We start from the raw sequence: 7,063 nt of genomic DNA on the forward strand, positions 1-7,063 counted from the left end.
ATCAAGAGATGACTGCTTTGTCATTTCCAGTTTTGTATCTATGTAACAAGAACAACACACAGCCCTAAATGTTGAACACTTCAGTAATAACTTCACTGTTCAGACTGTTTCTAAATAAGACAAAGACTATTCAGACTGTTTTTAACTAAAACAAAGATTAATTTCCTTTTTAAAATATTGAAGGTCAAAGGATGTTTTTCTTGTATTTGCCAATACGTTTACGGTGGAATTTGGAAAGAAATTTATTCAATGCTGCAGGAGTTTTAAAGGATTTATAATATACATCCTTTACATACTACTGAAGAACCTGGAATGACTCTAGATTTAGGACAGGGTACTTATGAACAAATCTTTTCCAATGGAGATTTGAATATGGCAAATTTTACTGGCTTGTTTCCATGTGTGAGTTCCTGAAATCAATGTATTTGTGAGTCTGGCTGGTCACAAAGTGACTGTGGTAGCCAGAGATTTGAATTTAGATCCTTTTTCTACCAACACTGTCAGTGGAACTTGGCTGTATTTTGTGTTGGTTCCCCTGGGATGGATTTTTCTCTGAGGATGAATGTTTTACAGATGGGCTGTGGCACGACAGAAGGCTTAAAAATACAGATGAACTATCTGATGAAGGTAAATTCAGTTTAAGTCTGAAATGGTGTTTGTAAAACTTAGAGGCTATTTAAGAGGAAAGAAAGAAGGAGAGAAGAAAGGTCCCCCAGCCCACCCAGTTTCCCATTGCATAGACCATGCTGGGCAGCAAATGAAGGCCAAGACCCAGCTGGGACCCTACCCCCCTCTTCCACAGCCTTCCCTTGTCATCTGGGAGGGTCACTTAAATCTGACATGACTTCTTAGTGAATTATCTCATCATTACCAATAATCCTATTTGCTAGATGAGGCTGCCCCAGGAATAGTCCCCCATGGACTATTTCCCCGTCTCTGTCTCTTCCATGTATCTTCCCCTAATGACAAGCACTCCATTTGTAGCTCACTTTCACATCAGCCTGATGGATGTCATGTGCAAATTGATTGCCAGCTGGGGTCGCGTCATCCTCTTCGCTATCAAACGAGAGGGGATTGCTCTGCTTGCCAGACGACATGTTGGATTGTTCTTCCCTCTGACTCTGGACATTTAGGCTGTCCCTAAATGCTGATAGACCAAAGGTCTGGACTGGTGCACTTAGGTCCTGAGTGGCCAGTACCTCTCTTTGGCTAATTCTTCACTTCTGCAGCACTGCCAAAACTTGACCTATGCTTAGAGCTTACATTTTCATTAGCAATGCAATTTCCAGGAACTGCTCACCTGGCTACTTGGTAGCACACAGCTTTCACTGATAGCGTTAAAACTTCTTATTCCAGTAACAAAGTTATGTTTCACCAAAATCAATTTACTGAGAATGGTCCCTGGACTGTACTATTCCTTGAATCCTATTCCTTGAATCCATATCTACTGTAAAGGAGTGGGCTATTTGTCATGGTCCAAAAGCCAGGAAGCATGCTAACAATTACCCCATGGAGACAGCCACAGACAGGACTGGCACGTGAGGATGTGCCCATACCATGGGCACTGCTCTGGCAGAGACCTGCACATGGTTGCTTTAAATCAACCAGTTATTCCAGCCCCAGCAGCATGACATCAGCTACCTGTATTGCAGTTTATGCCAAGATTCATGTTGTTGAAGCTAGATTGACATTTGATAGTTCAAAGAACAAATTTCAGGCTAACGGGGTGGAAAATACCTGCATTCTTGCACTGGGATCTGCAGCAGCACAGAAGGGGGTGGAGACATCTACTCATCATGTCTACAAGTGCAAACTCTCTAATTAACTTGTATGGTGGTCCCTGGGAGACACGAAATCCCCCTACAATGGTGGAACTTCCTCAATATTTAATTGGACACTAATAATTAAAACATATCTTCTTTCAGCCCAAACCTACCAGGCTCATATTAGCTGCCATCTTAATTATCAAACCACCCTGATCGCTTCATTTCCACGGTCATTGCTTCATGAAAGGCAGCTGTGCTGGTGTGGAACACAGGAACAGAGTGTAATTCATTGGAAAATATACCTCTGCAACCCATGGTGATGGGCATGCTTCATTATTTGGGTTTTCTCTCTAGTTTTTCCAGCATCCAGAGAATAATTTATGAAAGATCAGGAAGCCTTTGGCCATAGAGGAGCAGCCAGATCGTCTGCTGCTGTAACCTCCAGCTATCAGACTAAGAGTTTAAGAGCCTTGATAGAGCTCTCTCTCTTTATATATATACATTTAGCAGCCATTAGACAGCTTCTTATATTGCATTTTGAGACCAATGTTTGCAATGAGCTCATTTTCAGACTTGAGATATCAGACCAGTGAGCTGAGGAAATCAAAGACCATTTCTAAAGTGGAAGCCAAGCAGGGAGATTTCTCCTCGGGTTTTGCTATTGATACTAAGGGAAAGACTGAAACATTCAAAAAGAGGGAACAAAAAGGCTCAGACGTGAAAACTCAATACCTGGGGGCTCTTGTAAAATCAGAGAGAGATGGACTAACCTTGTGGCTGTTTGCGCGAGAGACAGCTGGAGGAGTGAGTTATTTGTTTGTTATTATTGTTATTATTAATATCCCACTTGAAATTAGTGTAATTTTTAGTTTGGGAAAAAACAAACATATACACCAGTCTGTTAGCCCATTGTCTCAGCTAAGAACCCGGAGATCAATGATAGAAGAATTCATTGCACCCTAGCACACAAGGCTGTTTAATTTGGCCCAGCCTGAGACTTTTTTTTCCCCTTTCTACAGATGCTATCCTAGTACAAAGGTTAGAAGAGCTTTTAAACATTTTTATTGCTTGGAAAGCCCCAGACAAGTTTACAGCCTAGTCCAGGAAAAATAAGGTGCCATGTGCTCAAATTCTCCGAGGCTCTGCCCAGCCTGCTGTCTCTCCAGAAGCTGATTTTTATGGACTTTCCCGCAAGCCCACCGAGAGCTCGAGCTGTCTCTGCTTTTTTGACATAACCCTGCTGCAATGTCAGGGATAAGATAAGCAGAGATTTAACTCCTTCCTCTCAGCAGAGTCTCCGACCCTTCTTATAAGCCCCCTAGCACCCCTAGCATTCAGGCTCACATTTGCAAGATGCTCTGCTGTTTTCTATTAACCCTTCAAATCTTGGTGCTGTGCAAAATGTCCTCCAGACACACGGGGAAGAATGTTTTTGTCCAGAGGAGTCCCAAATGTGAACAACAAACAGGATGCAGGTGGGTGGTAGAGAGACTCAGCCAAGGGCATGAGGGAGGTCAGTATCAGAGGCCTTGACATCCCTGCCCCTTGGCCTCTCTTCCTCCGTTAGACCTCCCTCTCCAACCCTTTGTGTGACCCTCACTGCTCCTCCCCTGCCTCTCCCCAGCCCCAAGCTCTCTGCCATGGCCCTTTTACTTCTCTTCTCTCAGTCCTGCTGCATCTTTCTCCTTTGTTTTCCATGACCAAGCTACAAAACCAGCAGAGAAATTGGCTGGTGATGATTGGGTGTAAAGCTGGCGTGGGGATGGTAGACTGGGAGCTGACACTGTGGATGTTGCTTTTTTTTTTTTTTTTTTTTTTTCCATCTGATCTGTCCTTGAAAGTTTGCAGCCACTATCCCCAAACCACTAGGGAATGAGCCCTGATATTGTCCCAAATCACCACTGAGCTCTTGGATAGCCATCAGACAGGAGCAGGATATTGCCACAGAACCGAGCCTTTTAAGCTGTGTTTCTATCATTTATTTATTTATTTATCTACATATTTATTTATTTATTTATTTTCCCTGGCAAGGACATCAGTTATCACTAAGGTTTTTTATCCTGCTTCAGACTCAGTTACATCCCGGATTTTTTTATTTTTTTTTCAAATAGAGATAATTTCTTTGCATCTGTCAGCCTGTTGCTCCAATCAGCCACCAAAAGGATCTGCTGCATCAAGTCATAACAAATCAGCTTGGCCTTTCTTTGCAAGAAATAAAGGATGGATTTGACAGAATCCTTCAGGAGGGACTGGGTAGGTCTACCAACATGGATGTGCAACTTTCTACTAATCACAAGGCAAGACAAAGCTATCTGGAGGGATGGGAAGAACCCCAGCGATGCTATTCACTGAGTAGGACAGATTCTGACATGACTCTTCCTCTTACATTTTCCAGCTTTTCACTGTTTAGGTGACCAAAAAGCCACCACTTTGCTCCCTCACATGCCCCCTTCATGTTTTCTCCATAGGTGCAACCTTGTTCTTGCCCCATTTTTCTGCAATTTTAACCTTAACTCTCAGGAAAAATATCAGCTTAAGCTGACCATCTGCTGAGCTCACTGTATGCATCTTGCTTTGTGTTTTTAATGCACAGAGGGGCAACATTGAAGACAGAGGCTTTGGGCACCACCCAAGTTAATTTGAGAAAGGAAAATCTGCTTTGCCATTTCTTCCCCTTCTTCCTTTCATTCCCTTCTTCATTTGCCCTTGACTCGCTCAGCTCCTCCGTCACCAGTTCTCTGTCTGGCCAGGGCATGCTGCCAGGAATCCCTTGCCAGCCTTGAATAATAAATACCAGCTAAGTGATGGACTAATACCATGGTGAACTGCTCAGAAATATTCCCTCTACATCTCAGATCAATAACACTTAGCTCTTGTTCTGTGATTGAAGACAGGCAAAAAAACACATCATCTCCCCAGGAGCACGGGAGGAGCCCACAAAGAAACCCATTTACCCCCCTCAAGCCCCCCGGCAATCACATGTGCTTTAAAGAGCAGACCTCAGGTGTGTGCTTTCTGCCTAGAAATACTTAGCTGGGGCATAATATGCTGCTCAGATGATGGCTGATACTGAGGCCTGGGATATGAAGGGAAAGATGCCAGGGGAAAAATACTTCTGTATTGAAGTTGGGGACTTATCTCCATCAACATGATCAACATCAAGCTGAAAGTGGTGCAGGTTGATGAGGACCATGAATGTATCCACAAATTACAGCTCAGCCCCTGAATTCTTTGTTCTGGGATACAGTCAAAAGGTAGCAGGACTGGAGAGGAGAAAATCCCTTAGGCTAAGCAGCATTAATCAAGAGGTGGATTTCTCTGAGTTAGAAAAGGAGGGTAGCCCCCCTACCCCATTAATGCCATTCAGTATTTGGCATGTTCTTGTCCATACGTATTGGGGCATGGCTGTCCAAGCTGTAGCAACAGGCTTGGCGTGGGTTTATATTGATATAGCAAAGCTCCCATCTTGACTGTGTGTTTTTTTCCTCTTTCACAGATAGAGCCTCTCCTTCCCACCTGGGGTCTCTGCTACTGCAGCAGCTCTGCAGGCTGCAGTGAAGCCAGCATCACGTAGCTCCTTGACACTGAGAGCTTAACATGCCAAGCAGATCACCGAGATCTGCTGATTTTTAAATGACTCGAGTGCTGGAGAATAATACATTGCTCTTCCTGACAGGTAATTGTAAAAGCCCATGTTCCCAAGTCAGAGTGAGAAGCATGGCTGCTTGAAGCGTCTGGGGTGAGGGATGGATATTGGGCAGTTTAAGGAGGGAGGCAGCCAAGCCCAAAACCAGAGTTTTAAATCTCAGCATCTCTCTATCCAGAGAGAGGATAATGCTCTTCTTTTCCCTTTTTGCAGTCCTGGGAAGATCTTTTCCCTATAAAGAAGGTAAATCCTTCTCTCCTGCAACTTAGCTGTTGGCTCAAAGTTTATATCATTTTTAATGTTGGCTAAAATAGCCACGAGGCCCACATTCACAAAGTTCCTTGGGAAACTGAGGAAGCAGATCACTAGTTCCTTTGGGGAAATCTAGCACACATTGTGCAGAAGCAGGAAGCATTTGGGAGATATACACCCAAAGGAACCTTGCAGACCATCTGATGGAAGATGCGATGATTTTTTTCTGGCCTTGTTTCCAATTATCTATATAATTATTTAGTCATTTTTTAATTATATATAAAAATATATCGGTCCTCTTTAACATCTTCATCAATGATCTGGATGACGGCATTGAGTGCACCCTCAGTAAGTTTGCAGATGACACCAAGCTAGGTGCGTGTGTCGATCTGCTCGAGGGTAGGAAGGCTCTGCAGGAGGATCTGGATAGGCTGCACCGATGGGCTGAGGTCAACTGCATGAAGTTCAACAAGGCCAAGTGCCGGGTCCTGCACCTGGGGCGCAATAACCCCAAGCAGAACTACAGGCTGGGAGAGGAATGGTTGGAGAGCTGCCAGGCAGAGAAGGACCTGGGAGTGATGGTGGACAGTCGGCTGAGTATGAGCCAGCAGTGTGCTCTGGTGGCCAAGAAGGCCAACGGCATCCTGGCTTGTATCAGAAACACTGTGACCAGCAGGGCTAGGGAGGTGATCGTCCCCCTGTACTCGGCTCTGGTGAGGCCGCACCTCGAGTACTGTGTTCAGTTTTGGGCCCCTCGCTACAAGAAGGACATCGAGGTGCTTGAGCGGGTCCAAAGAAGGGCGACGAAGCTGGTGAGGGGCCTGGAGAGCAAGTCCTACGAGGAGCGGCTGAAGGAGCTGGGCTTGTTCAGCCTAGAGAAGAGGAGGCTCAGGGGTGACCTTATTGCTCTGTATAAGTACATTAAAGGAGGCTGTAGCGAGGTGGGGGTTGGCCTGTTCTCCCATGTGCCTGGTGACAGGACGAGGGGGAATGGGCTAAAGTTACGCCAGGGGAGTTTTAGGTTAGATGTTAGGAAGAATTTCTTTACTGAAAGGGTTGTGAGGCATTGGAACGGGCTGCCCAGGGAGGTGGTGGAGTCACCATCCCTGGAAGTCTTCAAAAGACGTTTAGATGTAGAGCTTAGGGATATGGTTTAGTGGGGACTGTTAGTGTTAGGTCAGAGGTTGGACTCGATGATCTTGAGGTCTCTTCCAACCTAGAAATTCTGTGATTCTGTGAAAAATGATTAATTTTTATTTATATATCATATATGTACTTATATATTGCTTATGTATTTATATATTACTTACATATTTTATTTATATATATGTGTGTATATATATATATATATACATATATATAAATAATTGTTTTCTGCTAGGCCAGAGCACCCTGCTTT

Source organism: Anas acuta, chromosome 1 (genome assembly GCF_963932015.1).
Source record: "Anas acuta chromosome 1, bAnaAcu1.1, whole genome shotgun sequence".
Classification (NCBI taxonomy): Eukaryota; Metazoa; Chordata; class Aves; order Anseriformes; family Anatidae; genus Anas; species Anas acuta.